This window comes from Apis mellifera, linkage group LG7 (assembly GCF_003254395.2).
Source record: "Apis mellifera strain DH4 linkage group LG7, Amel_HAv3.1, whole genome shotgun sequence".
Lineage (NCBI taxonomy): Eukaryota > Metazoa > Arthropoda > Insecta > Hymenoptera > Apidae > Apis > Apis mellifera.
The window spans coordinates 9,343,104-9,360,395 of NC_037644.1; the positions used below are offsets into that span (position 1 = coordinate 9,343,104).

General features: G+C 35.4%; 1 protein-coding gene across 2 annotated transcripts in view; it reads left to right on the forward strand.

The window, feature by feature from the left end:
- Positions 1 to 17,292, forward strand: part of LOC411220 (glutamate receptor 1) — a 274,056-nt gene that overhangs the window by 215,602 nt on the left and 41,162 nt on the right. The window lies entirely within an intron of this gene.

Consider the following 17,292-nt stretch of genomic DNA (forward strand, 5'->3'; position numbering starts at 1 on the left):
AATAATACGAGATAGAGCAAAACGTTGCAAATCCTCCCTAACCCCCTGCTTGTAAAAACGAAATTATATTTAAAACTTGACAAAAATGAAACTTCAATTATTCATTTCACTCCTTCAAAGGGACAAAAAAAAATTCCTTGCGCGCAACAAATTTTCAAATTAGACGAATCCCCTTCCAATTATTCCAATTGCAAAGAAAAAAAAAAACACGATTTACAAATTACATCTGAATTTATTACATTTACTACAATTACATCTCTCTTACAAAACTGAAACAGAGAACAAGAAAGAAGATCGATACCTTCCCTTGATTATCCCCGCAGGGATCATAGGAAACAGATTCTGTAATTTCGACAAATTATTCGCTGGAAACAGAGGGATGGGGAAGGTTCGATCGATTTCCAAGTTTCTCTGCAAAGAGAGAATCGTTGAGCATCGATATCACGGCGCACACCTTTCCAACTACGCTATTCGAGCTTCGAGGAGGAGGAAGGAGAAAAGAGGGGAGGCAAAAAAAAAGAGGCGCGTGCCGCGTTCGAACTCCGCTCGAAAACATCGCCGCAACCATCTCCGTCCTTCGTGTTTATTCAACTCCTGTGGGCCGGCAGGCGTCGATTTGTTTGCGCTCGTCATACGAAATTTCAACCGGGCGAGCTTACACACAAACACTTTTACCCACGGTTTAGCGAGCTTTGATAATCCTTTTATCTCCACTCTGCTCGTTTCATCTCGCCCCCTCCCCCCTTTTTTTCCTCCTGCGCGCGAAATTAGTCCCCGACAGAGAGCGTTGCTCAAGTGTCGCGAGACCGTTTCCGGTGGACGACCACGGGATTGGCTGTGTAGTTTCGAGCACGGTCTTTCTTTTCTTTCTTTTTTTACAGCACTCGTTTTTGGAGCACTTGTGAATTCAGTTTCGGTCCCCCTCTCCCGGAAAAATTTGCGGCCGCTACAATGCGGCTCCAGACGCGTTTCGCACGCGACGAGTCTTTTTTTGTTTTCTTTTTTTTTTTTTGAGAGAGAGAGAGAGAGAGAATCTCGTTCCTGTATACTTTTACTGGCTTTATTGAAACGCAGAGATTTCAAATTGAACTCGAACGCACGTTTAACGAGAGTGTCTCCTTGGTCAACTTCCTCTTTTATACTATATTGATAATTATCGTCTTTTGGACGAGGATCTTTGGAAAGGAAGAGGGGAAGGAAGGTGTTTTCTTGAAAAATATTCGAGATTCGGGAGCGAGTGATTATTCGGATCGATGCGAAATTGGGGAAAGGGGAGGGAGGGAGCGAGGTGAACGACACAGGCTGTTCGATTCTGAATTTATTCCGTTCCTCCCCCTCTCCCAGGCGAGACTTGGCGGGGAGATGCTTAAACAGAGCGCGAACAATACGGTTTCCAGGTGTAAATAAAATCGTTCCGCTTCCCCACTTCCGCGGGATTGTACATTCTCCCATATATATATATATATATATATATATATATACTGAAACTGAAATTACTGTAGCGGATATTAAAATTTACACATTACTCCTCCGGTTGGAAATTACCGGCTCGCCTTGTTTATTTCGCCCTCCTCCTTCTCCTCCTCCTCCGCGTATAAGTTGTAAGCGCGTCGTAATTTGAGCAAATATTTTCGCGCGGAAATCGGGTCAAAGAAGGTATACCTCTATCAATTTTCTTTTTCTTTTTTTCAATCGTTTTTAGATCTATCATTCTTCGAACACGAGATATAAATAATTTTTGTATCAATCATCGTACGAAATCTTAATAAACGATTTTGCGCATTGCATTTTGGAATTCCACGAGGAAGAAGTTCAGTTTTTTTTTTTATATTATATTATTAACATTATCCAGGTTGGCTCTTCAAAAATTCCATTATACCGCACGATATTTCTCGCAATCAAAGTACACACTTTTTCAATTATTGTTTTTTTTCAAACGGTGACAAAAGGGTTGTGTTGACGGTGTAGGTTTTATCAAGTTCAAACTATAGTAGTAGTTCTCGACTTCTATCGCAATTTGTTGAGAAGAAAGTATCAGTGGAATATATTTGGTTAAATATTAAAACAAGAATTAGCAATGATACAGTTTCGCCATATTCTAAGAATCAGAGAAAATCATTTGTTAAAATTCCTTTTTGTTTTACACCTCGAATAAAGTTTCCAATTTCTTAAAACATTACAGAAATTATGAAAAATACATTTTCACTTCTACTATACTCTTCCAATAATCGTTTGAAATTCTATAAAATATAAATAAGAGCAAGTGCGAACGAGATAATTAATAAGGACGAAGATAATAATAAATAATTGAAAATATAAATCGAAATTTTTCCTAAATTTTAATATTAACGATTTACACAATTATATTTCGAAGATAGATGCGTCGAAATAAAAATCCTCGAATTTAAAAGAACGAAGAAGAATCTCGAAATCATCCCCCTGTTGTTAATCTCAAATTCACAAATCACAAGATTGGCAAATCATCCTCCGTCGAGAAGGCAGAATAATTACCAAAACTCTTCTTCCTCTACAAGGCTCACGTATTCGTGGAATTATATCTGTGTATCGTCATGCCGCGTGCGTTAATGCGACCTCGTGGCCGCGGATCGGTCGCGCACGTGTCCCGAATACACACACGCATGAATACGGAGGGATCAAGATTGATAGGGTACAAATCGCAACACGTACCAAGCATCCACTTAGCGGTGCATTATCCCGATGAGAATGTGTACACACTGGATATCTTACCTGATGCAACGGTTGCGAGCCTGATAATGGCAGTCACTTGTCGAGGGGAAGATGAAGCCTCGAACACGAACTGGCTGGCTAATCGATCGTTGGGTTCCCTCTTTTTCGAAAGAATTTTCCGAGAAATCGGTGCAAAAATTAGAATAGGCGATTCTTATTATTGTGTTGAATTGAATTAATTTGAAATGATTTGCAAGTTGCATAGATAATTAATTGGGGAATATAAATTTAGTAGTAATAAAAGAAATATAAGAAATATTGGAGGTTTTTAAAATTCTTTTCTTTTGTTCCTCTTTATTATTTTCCTTTCTTCTTTGCATCTGAGAATGCATAACAGTATTTACATATACATGTTGCTGAGCATCGAACAATTCTTTTAGCAAAGGAAAATTAGATTCTCTGTAATTTTATTTTTTATTCTGTATAAAACAAAAGATGCATCAAGTCACGAATTTTAATTTTAATTTTATCGTAAATAAGGATATAGTGGCCATGTATGATTACCCTCACCATTGGTGAATAGCCAGCGGATTGGGAAAAGGGTGGGTGGGGTGAGGGGAACAAAAGAACGTGGAAGGGAAAAATAATGCAATTCGAGTTATCGAGAAGAGGGTATGTTAGCACGGAAATCTGTGGTTCGAATCGATTGTTGGCGTCCGCAATGCGTTTTCCTGTTTGTTTGAAAAACGCATTTTCGTGTTTATTAAAAAGAGATGATAAAAACCCCGGGTGGCGGAGAACAAAAGCGTTGGAGAATTTATATCGTCTGATAAGAGGGGAAAGCCCGTTTACAAAGCCATTATTTTGTAAAAGCTGGCGAATATCGAGGATGCTTTCAACCCCCGATGATAAAATAATTGTGGTTAAATAATTTCTTCGCATTAAAAAATTCCTTTCAAGCGATTTATCGCATTATGATTTTTAATGCATCAAAAAATTATTCGTGGAATTTCTTTTTTATCGGAGCAGCAACGATTTTACTGAAAATAAGAGATGTAATATTTGCATATGAAATATCCATTTACGTTAAAAATACTTTTCTTGACAATTCTACGTAAACAATACTTTGTTATATTTTATTGCTCTTTATTACAATGTAGTATTATTTCACATGTTGGACTCGTCCTTTGAAATTTATGACAATGGTAATAAAATCGAAACGTAAATGGATTCTGTTGAAATCGAAAATACTTAAGTAAATGGTAAAAAAACTTCGAAATACGAAACCTAATTCGAAAAAAAATCTATGCGAACCCAAAAATTCCTTTATCTCTCTCTAGCTTGCTTAATTTTTCATTATACAAATTTCTATTTCCTTTTCTTTCATATTTCGTTCGTATAAATTTTCATGAAAAAATTAATTGCGATCAAAATTTATTAAATTTCTCCAAAACGATTTTCTATTTTTAAAAATCTTCAATATTGCAGGATTTTTTTTTCAAAGTCTCGTTTTCAACTTTTTTTCGATTTGTTTCTGAAAATAATGCTCGAGCATTATTTCGCACAAATAATAATATTAACATGATCAAGCCAATTGGTCGAACGTACAATCCGACAAGACGTTGAAAATAACGTCTCACCTAACTCACTTTCTCCGCTTGAGTCGTCTCGACGTGTAAACAGATCGCGCGGCACCCATCCATTTCCGCGTGTCGGCCGTAAGCCGGTAATTGCGGTTGATTCATCACCGCGATCGTTCTTCATTACCACGGAAAATTGTCCTGGAAGAGTTTTAAATGATCCGCGGCGGCGAGCTTCCCGAATTCGTCACGCGTGTCGAAAGAAAATTGCGTCCGCTCGAGAACGATGGAAATTGTACTCCCGGAAGCGGGATTTAATATTGTCCCGTGTATAACGTAGTTAGAATATTTATATATATAAATATACAATTTTTGGAACATTTCTAAAATTTCTAAAATTTTAACCAGATGCTATTATCAATTGGCGAATTATTATTGAAATAAATAATTTCCATCGAGACGTGTAATTAATATCGACTGTTTCACGCCTCTCGAGAATATTCCTTTTTATTCTTTCCTCTATAAACGGCGAACAAAAGACCATCTCTCCCAGTGTTTCTCAATACATATATATATATAGATCCATTGCCGAAGGGAATAACAGCCTCTCAAATCGGTCAGAGCAAGATTCTCAACGGAATATCGTGTTTTAATACGTTTCGTGGAATAAAGAATTTTAAAGAATTCTTTATTTATTTTTTTATCCTGAATATATTATTAACAATTACAAGCAAATCTCCTCGATCGTGTTGAGAAACGCTGTTCCACATTCGCACGTCAAATCGTGCATTCCTCGTTCCTCCCTCTCCCCTCCTCTCCACCATTGGTTTCTCTTTTCAACCGGCGGTCTCTCCCTTTATATCAAGTCCACTGTTTCACGCACGACTCGATAAATCCCGATGGAAATAAAAGGAGGGAAGAGAGGGCGCGACAAAGCGTTGCTCACGACACAAGGGAAACAAGTTGATGGCGAATTACCCACTGCGGAAGATCAAACAAAGTCTTGCGAGAGACCGTCTCACGCTCATCTGCTCCGCGTTCAGAACAGGGAGCCACCTCCCCTCTCCGTCCTTTTCACCCCCTCGCGTGCAGGGTTCGGGTGGATCGAGCTTTGCTCAACGTCTTTGGATAATGGTGGATCAACGATTGTTAACGATTGTACAGAGAGTTCATTGAATTCTCTACTGATAAACTTTCTCTTTTAATCGTCTATTTTTAATCGAGGAAGATACGTCATACTGTGTGAAAATGTAAGAAGGAAGTAAAAGTGAAAGTGTGAAAGAAAGAATATGAAGATTGAAGCGATTTGGGGAATATATTTATTATTAGAGTAGAATTAGGAGAGGAGATTAGAGAGGAGAATTATGAAAGTATTTATTATTAAATACTTTCCTAAAAAAACATTCTTTCCTTTCCTCCTTAAAAATTATCCATCGATCCTCTAGCTAATTCTTCAAAACACTTCAAAAACAAAGGAAATTGATTTGAAAGAAAGTTGGAGCCGAGTTCCTCTATAAAATTAAATCGATCCTGTAGTTGGAGGATCCCGTAAAATAAATATAATCGGATCACGGGATCAATGGAAGATAACGTTAAGGAATATCGTTCGAGGAAACAAACTTTAAAATCCTACGGTCTTCGCTGCAGTAATCGTTCATTGCTGCCAACGTTCGAAAAGAAAAAAGAAAAAAGAGAAGAACGAAGGAAGAATTGCAGGAAGAAAGGAGGAGAAACGTACGTACACGCGTACAAAGGCTAGCAAGGAGAGGTTCTATCTGGTAAAATGGATTGCGGCAATTACGTCGCGGTATCGAATTTCGTTTGCCCGATCCCTCCCCTCCCGTAGAGGGGAAAGGGGTACAAGGCGGGAATGAATGAAATTACCGAGCGATTCTCGCCTGGAAGTGGAAAAATTGAATATTTCCCCGGCTTTCGAGCGAGGAGCCTGTGTTCGTTGATTACGCGAATTCCAGAAACGCGGCTTCCCCCGTTGGAACGTGACTCCCCGAATGGGGAAAAGATATTCGAGATAATTTAAAGAAAAGGAAATATCAGATGACGATGGTAAAAGGGATTCTATCCTTCCCTCATCCATGAAGGGTAGGAGAGATTTCTCTTAGTGGAGGAAATTGCAAGCTCTGAAAGTATCTTTAGTTATACTCGAGATGAGAAATCGAACAGAATAAAAATATATAATATATGTGTTTTGAAATGATCCTATCTGATGATTATGACAATTTTATCGCGTCTTGAGGCTTATTAATTTTCGTGTTTCGGATGGGATGGTTTCAAGAATATTTTGGAAGGTGATTGAAGGGTCAAACGAGTCGATATTGACTATTTGGAACTCTCGAGTCGTAAGATTTGGTCTCAACGATTCTGGAGATAGTGAGTAATACCATCTTCATGGTGAGGCCAGGCATCTGGGCATGCGAGTAGATATTAATATCTATGGAACTCGTGGCCTCTTGGATGGTACGAATATCATTATTGACAACACGTGAGGACGAGGGATTAAATGTTCATGATCTTCGAAAATGTTATTTGAGGTTTCGTTCAAGGATTAAAAGAGCATTAAAAGAAATTTGGATTTTTCATTCAGCGTGGAAAAATCTGAAATTGGAAAATATGGAGATCGAATCGTAATCGATTGTCGAGATACAGGCATTCGAGGTTTTTGGTAGCACTCGAGAGATTGAACTGTGACACTTTTTTTCCTTTGAAAATACTTCGAAAAATCTGAGGAATTATCTGGAGTTTGGGATAAGTCAGTGGGAAATTTTTCGAATAAACAAAGTTCGAATTCCACGATATTTGAAATGAATTTCGTTTCAATTAAGGATTACGTGGATTCGATAGTGAACTTTACAAATTAATTTAATTGCTTCGATTATTTTGCTGATTCTACTTGAAATTCTTTAGTTGAAAAGTATTTCTAATTTTTCATTAATTGGGGATATGTAGAATAGATGTTGTCCAAAACGTATGTGGATAAAAATTGGCGAGAAAAATTAATACAATTTATATTAGAAATCTGAGAATTCGCGAGGGAAAATAATTCTCGATTATTTCCCTCGTCTTGAAAACCATTTTTCAATCCTTGGATTCGATATCTCTTGTTTTAAGGATAACATTGATTAAGTGACGCGAATCAAAATCCTTTTAGGCTTGATAAAACAGTGTTGAATCAGCCGGGATCAGATTTACTTTACTTATCTTCCTGAGCAAGGGTAATCGTTCTGTCAGGAAACACGAAACCAGTGAAAATCTTGGAAAAGCCATTTCTCTTTGGAGAAAAAGAAAAGAAACGGACGAATATAATATTATAGAGATAGAAAGGAGAAAGAGAAAAACAAAGATGGTTTTAAGATTTAATCGTTGAAATGCTTCGATCCTTTTCTCGATCTTTTTTTAATTTTATTGCACTAATATATATCGAAATATTCCTATAATAATAATTATGGAAAATATTGAATTTCCTGTTAACGAAAAGAATAATTAATTTCACGAAATAAATAATGTTCGAAATAACGTTGATATTAATAATTATCGAATAAAATGATAATATAAATATTTGCCTATATAAAAAATTCTTTTTACGCATAATTTATTCTTATAATTATAATCCTGACATAGTCTCTCGGATATATATATATATAAATATATAAATCAAAAATTAAATAAAACCGTAACCAACCGTTACTGTTAATTTAAAATGATAATTAATTTAAATTGTAACGTAGATTTCCGAGTAAAAAGTGAGATGAAAATTTCCCTTTGATCCAACTAAATATTTCTAACGAAATTTCAACAATAATTTAATACTTCACATCCGTCCAATAATATAATAATAGAACGATTCCTCCTTTTTGAATAAATTAGAAAATTTCCATTCATTATATTTATTTCCTACAAAAATTGCTCCTTTATCAAGTCAAATCAAAAAATAACGATCTAATGAGAAAAGACGCAAATCGAAAGGAAATATTACCTAAATTCTTTCAATTCTTTCAATTTGAAAAACAAAACAAAACAAAAAAAAAACCATGTTCTCCGATTAAAGAGACGAATGCACGGATAAAACTACGTGGCACGTTTTTTTACGTCGTTACGTATTAACGTTTGTTTCTACACGTGGCGCGAAAATAAAACTGCCAATGTCGAGACCAATAATTCAAAAATGGCGCGGGCACGCGCTGCAACAAATTTCTCTCGCACTCCCAATTAGAAAAGTTTATCCCCCACCCCCTCTCAGTTGTATCGATGAATCTTTTATCGATGCGCAAATCGTTATCGTCCCGGTTGCGTTGAAACACTTAAAATTTCGTCGAAAAATATCGTTTCGAAATGGGGGGGGAGGGGGGGATTGAAGGATCGCGCCACTCGACCGCGCATGCGCGCGCGACGACAAAAATAAATAATACAACGTGCTTCAACGTGACGTGAGAAATTGTTTCGGGGCGAAAAATACATCCAGCGCGTAAAAATTGACAGAAAGGAAGCGAGCATGTGAATAAATATGAAAAAAAAAAAGAAAAAAAGAAAAAGAAGAAATGGAAAAGCGGAATAGAAAAAAAAAGAAAGAAAAAAGGATGAATGAAAATGGAATGAAAAAGAGATGAAAGAAAGAGGAAATTATATTTTCGACGTAACGCGATCAATTCGACGAGAAATTGCCGGCGAGCAAAGCGTCAAAGTGCTGTTAAAAATTGTAAATAACATTTTCAACAATTTCTATCGTCGATAGATATACGGCTACCAGAGCGTCACGATAAATTTTATCGATTCCCTCGATTCCAAGAAAAAATCGTCGTTAATTTCATCAGAAAACAAATACACATTGCATTCCTGATTTTGAATACAATCGTGTTTTTGAATGCGTTCTTTTTTTTTCGAAAACAAAAAAAAAAAACACGTTCAATCTGATCCGATGAAAACGTTTGTGTAATTCGATAATTCGTTTTCAGACAAGATAAAATGTTTTCGGATAAAATGTCGAGGATTATTTATACGATAACGATAAAATTTTTATACGTATTGTTAGCAATATACGGGGTGTCTATTTTCAATACATATCATCGCAGGATGAGCGCTTAATCAAGCGCCAATCAATTATTCTTAAGGAAGAAAATTAATTATTTTTTTTTCAATTTTCTTCGAAATTGTTTTCGACTAGAAATCTTCGAAAAAAAAAAGATCGATCGAATAAATGGATCGAAAAATATATAAAAATTCATCGATATTTATCTATTGCTATCCTATACCCGTTGATGAATTATTAATTTGTTACCATTCTACCATCCATTCGCCAATATATATATATATATTTATCGTTATTATTATATTTATTCGTTCAATTAACCGCTAATTTAACCACACTAAAGTCGCGCATTGGCCAATATTAAATTCAAAATTAACGATATTGGTGTTTATGCTTGGGTAAAGTGGTTCGTTCCTATCATTTGCTAGTCACGTGTCCCCCTATAGAAGCGCGATTATTCCGTGTACACGGTGGAGGACAAAATTAATAATCCAAGCAATTTAATAATCGCCGGTGTAGCTCCCTGGAACGAACCCGATTCCCCACGAGATACGATCGATCGATATCCGTCTAACCCTGTGTTATCCATACATGCGCAATTCGTAATATCGCGAAATAATTTTGCGCGCCTGTCGAAATTTCCCCTCGCTCTCTCGATTCTCTCGAGTAGAAATAATATAAAAATTCGTCGAAAATTCTCGCCTCCGATTAAGATAAACCTGGCCTGAATCTTGCGCGAAACCAATCTGGGATGGGATGGAATCGATTTAATTTTGAATTTCGAGGGAATCCAACGTATGAAACCCGATCGCGAAATCCCACACGAACACGAGATATCGTGGATATCGAGTGTTAATACGGCATTTTTTTTTGTCGTGTACGAATTGCTTGGATTTTTGAAAGTGTACAGCGCGGAAGGTTTGTTAAAAAGTGAGAAACAGTATCGATTAAATTCACGTGTATCGAATTCTGTGTATTCGATACGTTTTATATTTTAGAGGAATGAAATTTATTTTTCGATCAGGATTCATTTGCTGGTTTATCTCTTATGATAGGAAATTATATCGCTAGAAAATATATTTTATAATGTCTCTTAAAAGAAAAAAGAATAATGAAAAGTACTCTTTTAATTCTTCTATTAATTAAATTAACTCGAATCAAGAGAGAATTCTGTTTTTAACGAAACTTTACGAGTATATTTCTTTTTGTCATAAAGCAAAATGTTCAAATTTCAGTATTTATAGTATTCGAAAAGTAAGAGATTTAATCCTTCCAAAAAGATTTTCCACCAAAAGAAAAGTATATAACATTAACCTAAACACGCAACGCAACTTTCATTAAAATCCTTGGACCGCATAATAAATTCCCTCATAGCGTAACTTTAACGCAAAAACTTTCACGATCAATCTCGATTAACAATTATTCGAGCGGAAACAAGTTTCTGCTCGGCGCAAGAACTCCGACAAAAATTCCAAAAAGTCCTCGCCCCCGTAAAAAAAAAAATAAATCCGATATCCCGCCTCGAAACACGAATCCTAAACTCCAATCATCGATCCTCTCTCTCTCTCTCGATCGATGTACGGATACGTGAATCGCGGGGATACGACAAATATCTGTAGGCGAAACAAGAATTTCAATTTGCGTGATGCGCGTGTCGAGCATGCCGATCGTAGGAAAAATTCCTCGTCCCGCATCTGATCGGCCGGATCAGAATTTCTGACCGGCAGCTCCGACTTCCGGCCTGGCCACGCGCGTCTTACTCTGAGGACACGTCCGCAATTTCCGCCGCATTCCATTTTCACCGCGCGAACGCCTTCCGTTCGTCCACCTGTTCCCTCGAGTTTCACGATCGAAGGAGGAGGGTATGGAGGAAAGAGAGAGTGTTGCTTGCTCGACGAATTTCACGAATTTTCGTGAAATGGAGGGGGGGGCTTCGAGTCGCGCTTCCTCCACTTCCGGCCGGCCAACGCTTTGGTCACGTCGAAATCGCGAATTGGAACGAGACAAGGGAGAATTGGGGTGGAAATTGGGGGTGGTGCGAGAGTCGATTTGAGAGTCAAATTCTCGAGAGATGGGGAGGATATTTTTTTCAATCGTTCTGAGTTCCGGGTGCAATTCGTACGTTGTTTGATTCGTTACAGATGCATCGAACACTTCTTTGAACGGTTCCCAGTCACAGAGGGTTCTAACGATGCCTGCAAGGCTTCGTTAAACCTCGTCGGTTTAGGGGGCTTGTAAAACGTTTCACGAGATTCTAATTGATGATGACAGTGATGGGTATTCTATGTAAGGTTTACGTTCGGTTTGAAGCTAATTCATAATTGATATGGAAATTGTTATATAAATGTGTTACGATGAGATTAAGATTAAAATTGCATAGGCGAATTTAATACGGGTATTAATTCGGGGAAAAATAAACGTTATTTTTTATTTTCAATACAAAATTATTTCTGGTAAATAGAAAACAAAAAAATAATATTTTTCTCGTAATGAAATTTTGTAATATTTTCGAAAAAATAGAATTCGAAGTTTATAACGTATATATAGATACCGTTGAACTGTAAATTTTGTTGGATCTGTTGTTTGTTTCTGCTTGTATTTTTGTTTACAAACACGAGGAATATTATTATCTGTTTTCTGTCAATATTACTATTATCGTTATTCTGGTTAACTGTTATGTACTGTTACGCGTGGAACGATTTCATAAATGAGGATAATGTATTGCTTTTTACAAATGTGCTTATTAATATAGAAATATCGACGTCGAAATGATGCTGCATAATCGTTGTAACTTGAATCATTATACATTGTTTATCATTTTCAATTCTTCATTCTTAGTAAAATCTTATCATCGATGATAAATTATCAAATTTTATTGTTTCTCTACTTGTCTATATCACGAATATCATACTTTCCATGTGATACTTTGTGATGTTTCTATATCCATATATAATTATTTTTAGTTTTAAAGTTTTAAATTGTCCAGCTATGATTTTGCTTTTTCACGTTTTCTATTTCACAAAGAAAAATTCTATTTTTATTTTTTTATATTTACTTTATTGTATTTTATTATATTATATTTTTTGATTTTTTATCAATCAAATCCTATCTATCTTTCCTGGAATTATTTTTGAGAAAAGAAAAAATGGATTCAAGAGAAATGTTCGATAAATTAATCTCCTGATTAATTTTTACAGAATAATTACACTGTTATTATTTATTTTACGATTTTCAAGTCTTAAGAAATTTGCATGTTGGCGAAAAAAAATGAAATGAAAAAAGATTGATTTAGAAATTTCAACGGTTTACAACATGTTTATGGGAACGAGAAACGTTTAATCAACATAGTTCCAAAATTAACACTTTTAATATAAAATGTAATTCCCATTGCAAACGTGCTTAATGAGCTTAATTTACTTCATAATAAACAATGTAGATGAGTTATAATAATGAGTTGAATACCGTATGTACAATATGAAACAAGGTAGGAATATTTTAAAATCATATGCTGATTTGTAATTTATACGAATCATGTACTTGAATGAAAGAAAAATACACATTCTCTTCTAGAAAGAGAAAATAAATTTTAATTATATTATGTTTGCTATATTAATGATATTTATCTTGAGAGGATATATTTTCTGAAAAATATTTTAAAATTAATTTCGTTATTTATATTTTAATATCTTTCAACGAGAGATTGCGTCATCCATAAATAAAAAAATTGAATTATATTCCAATTATCGATAAATTCATTTTTAGATTGCAAATTAATTAAATTATTATTTTTTTTTGTCCTTTTTGCAACGAGCCTTTAAAGTCGAAATTTTTATTTTCCAACTTTGCGCGTGTAAAATTTCCTCGATCTTTACGTTTATAATTTCGTTTGCATGATTAAATCGAGTTCGTGAAAATTCGTTAAAAAATGTAAAAATTTGTAATTTCGTTTACATTACGAATTCAGGGTTAACTAGTTTCACCACCAATTGTATTACACGTACTCGCCATAGATAGATACAATTAATTTGAAATATTTTCAAATTTTAAATCGAAATTTTCCGCCTGGTTGCCTTTATTATTTCAATTTCTCCATTAATGAAAATAATATAACCTAACGAAAACAATTTTTCGAAATTATTAATTTCATTTACGAACTGGAATTAATTATGATCAAACAAACCTTTCTCCACATTTCGTGATATTAAAAAAAAGAGAGAAGAAAAAAAATACACCAAAATTTAAAGCAAATTTTGTAGACTTTCATCCGATTTAAATGTAAATGCGATAAAAAAAAAAAATTTTAACATGTTGCAATACTTGAAATATATATAATATTTTAACACATATTTCTACGTTATATCACGCATATTATTATAAACTACGTTTTTTTCAAACTAATAACACGATTTTCAAAAGAAGATCTCGTTCATATAAAAATTAAAATCGAGAATATAGATTTTCTCCCCTCCGCGAGCTTCATTTCTGAATAAATCAATATTGAAAATTCATCAAGTTTCAATATCGCAGAATACGTTAAAAAAAGAGTATTATAATAAACGTATCGATATCTTGGAACGGTATTTGTACCAATTAAATATATATTCTTTCTCTATCTTTCTTTCTTTATCCTTACTCCATTTATTTCCATCATTTCGATCGATCTTTGAACGAGAAAAATTCATCAATTCGTAGTTCGATTATCCTCAATTCGATCGCCGATATTTTTCGCGAGTATCATCGCGATACGATCGTACGGAATACGAATCGGGACCAAATATCAAATACCGTAATTAAAAAAGTTCCCGGTTCGTTGTTGGCCCGAGGGCCCCCGAATATCGGACGCGGTGTGGCGTTCGACAGGTATCCATAAAATATTGCATCGGCCCGCTTTGATGAAAGCTTCGCGCTTTCATGAGAAGGCGAAATAATGGGGAAGAGAAAGAGGGGAGAGGGAGAGGATGGAGGAGGAACGAGAGGAAAAAAAAATCCCTGTGATCCCATGAAAAGGGAATCCTGCGATTCTCTCTTCCTTTCTCTCTCTCTCTTTCTCTCTCTTCTCATTCTTTCGTTCTTTATTTACTCAACCGCTCGCTCATACATTCAGCTTATTCGCTCACTCGTCGATCGATCCCATAGGAACGGAGGGAGGAGGAGGAGGAGAGACGAGGCCAGCATTTCTGGTCGGCGACGCCGGCGGTGGAACAATGCGCCGCGATATGTCACGCGTTCCAAAGTGTCCTCGACGTGCCATTAATTGGAATTCAAATGGACATAAACATCTCCCCGCGACCGGCCAGTGCCAGCAAGATGTGGCTCGATCGAGGGGTCGAACGCCTCTCAGACGCGAACCGCGATCTGATCGTAAATTCGTCTCTTACTTAAAACGTTCTCTCTCTCGATTGGTTGATTCTCTTATTGGTTGAGATCGTCTTGTATATATATTGTAGTCATTGAATTTTCTTCGTGTTTCGTGTTTCGTGATTGTAAATTATTAATATCGTTACGAGAATTTTTATTCGTAGGGGATGATATAATATAATAATATAATATTTCTCCTTTTTGATATTATTTCGTATGTATATTTTTTAGTCACTTTCGTATTACTATGTTTGGTTAAACATTATTTTACAGGAACTCATACTCTCTTATATCTGCGTTTTTCTTTCTTTTTTTTTTTTTTTTTGTAAATAAAAAAACGTAACTAAACTAACGCACATAGAATACACACGCTTTAGTAAATCAGTGTCATACTGATATGGTAATTAGGAACACGTGTACTCTAAATTTCGTGATATTTCTATCCAAAAACTTTTGTATCACGAAAGACTACGAGAGAGAGAAAAAAAAAATTAAAGTTAAAATTAAGTTATTAACGAGTCACGGGTCCAATTTCGAAATTTCTGTCGACAAAAATTTAAATGATAATTGTAAATTGATAATTAAAAAATTGTCATTAAAAATCGATCAAATTTTTGAATAATTTTAAAAAATACCATTAATTATTCTTATAGATAGATTTCCAAATGATTTTCCTCCATCTCCAAAAATTCGGAACTTTCAGCCAATAAATATACACTATGACGATTAGCAAATAATCCATTATATCGAGAGAATCAACGCGATATTCATCGATCTTCTCTCAAGAGAGAGAGAGAGAGAAAAAACCAAGAGCAAAATTCACGCCGACTACTTCCCCCATTCGGGAAATATCCTGCGATAAAAAGTTGCAGACTGCACGAGGCCGGCATTAAGCATTCCAGGATGAAAAATATCCTCCCAGATCCCATCCCCTCCCCCTCTCCTCCTATATTCCTCCGTGAAGCGCATGCCCTCGCATCAGACACTCGCCCCGCGTCAGACAATTTAAAGCGGATATTAAAAGGATATTAATGTCGGCTAATTAATTCAGCTTCTTTTTTTTCTCCTCCCCTCCCTCAACGTCGATTCGCACCACCGCTCCCCTTTCTCCTCCTCCCCGACGAATCGTCGAGTAGTTTTGCGAGCGAAGGCAAAACGCGTTCCCTCTCTCATCTCGTTTCCCTTCTCCCCTCTCGTCGAAAAATTCGCGACGAATCGCGGTGAAAACGCAGCTTTTTCGCCGTCCATCGGCCAGACGATCGGCGATCGAGCGGAAACGCGGGGAATTCGTCGAGAAGAATTGTCGTCCGGTCCGTTTCCGGTGAAATTTTATCGCGCGGACTTGAATCTCGACGATTTCGATGATCGAGGAGACGATATCTAGTTTAGCGATGAATTTAGCGAGCGACTCGATCCGATTTGTTCAGATTTGATCAGTTTAGAGGAATTTTTTAACTCTCTATAATATGATTCGTTTCTAAAATTGAACTTTCTTTATGCTTCGAAGAATGAATAAATTAGTAATTGAAATTAAATACGTACAAGTATATTGACAATCGTGATTTAGTGGATAATTCTATGAATGAAAATAATTGGATTCTTTTTTTCTTTATATTCAAAGTTTAGATACGAAATAATAATAATTATTAGATACATTCAACTTGGATCTAAAATTATTAAAGCCTGTTCATATTGCAAATTAATTATTTCGTTTCTCTGTACATTGAATTATTAAATGTCATAGAGTTCGTCCACGTGTTTATGGTGTTTACAAATTACGTAACTATTTTCAAATTAGCATAGCCTCTACTTTGCTTCACGTACGAGATAAAATTTTTACGAACGTGATCGAAGAAGTTTGAAGAGATTTATCCTATTTTTTTAGAAGATATCAGCGCTTCGAAGAGAATGGAAGAGTATTTGTCCACGTTTGCTTTATTTTTTGGCTATCGATCGCGTTTTCCGATCCGAGAGAAATGTTTTTTGCGAGGCGTAATTTTCTACGCGTCATTTGGCCCGAATTTTACATAATGACGGCGTCGGCCGACGAAATCGACGATCCAGCTGCGGTTTCGTTTGTTTTTCGGGCAATCAACTCCGGATACCCTGTAATCGGCCCTATCAAAGAATCGTTAATGAGAGTTTTGTCGGCGCCGAATGATGCGCCATCGATGATCACGGATTTTATAGATTATTATTTGAAACGATTAACGAGACTTTAATCATTCGTTCTGCGAATATTATATTTTCTTACAATTAAAATTCTTATAGAAATGAATATTACAAGAATAGAGTGATAGACAAAATTGTATGAATTAAATTAATTTAAATTATCTTTTTAAAAGATATTTTAAAAAAAAATTGTAATAAACAAAATTCCCTCTTTATATATCTAAAAAATATATAAAAATATATAAAATATATATATAAAAATATATAAAAATATATAACATCTCTGTTGTATCATTTTATAGTCATATAGAAAGATTTTTACAAAAAAGTAGCGCATATCTTAAGCAAAAATAATATTTGTGAACAAGTTAGTGTACAATCATTCAAGAAACTCAAAAGATTTTCTTTTTAAAAAAAAAACTCTTAAACTCTCGTTTCAAGAACACTGTCCAC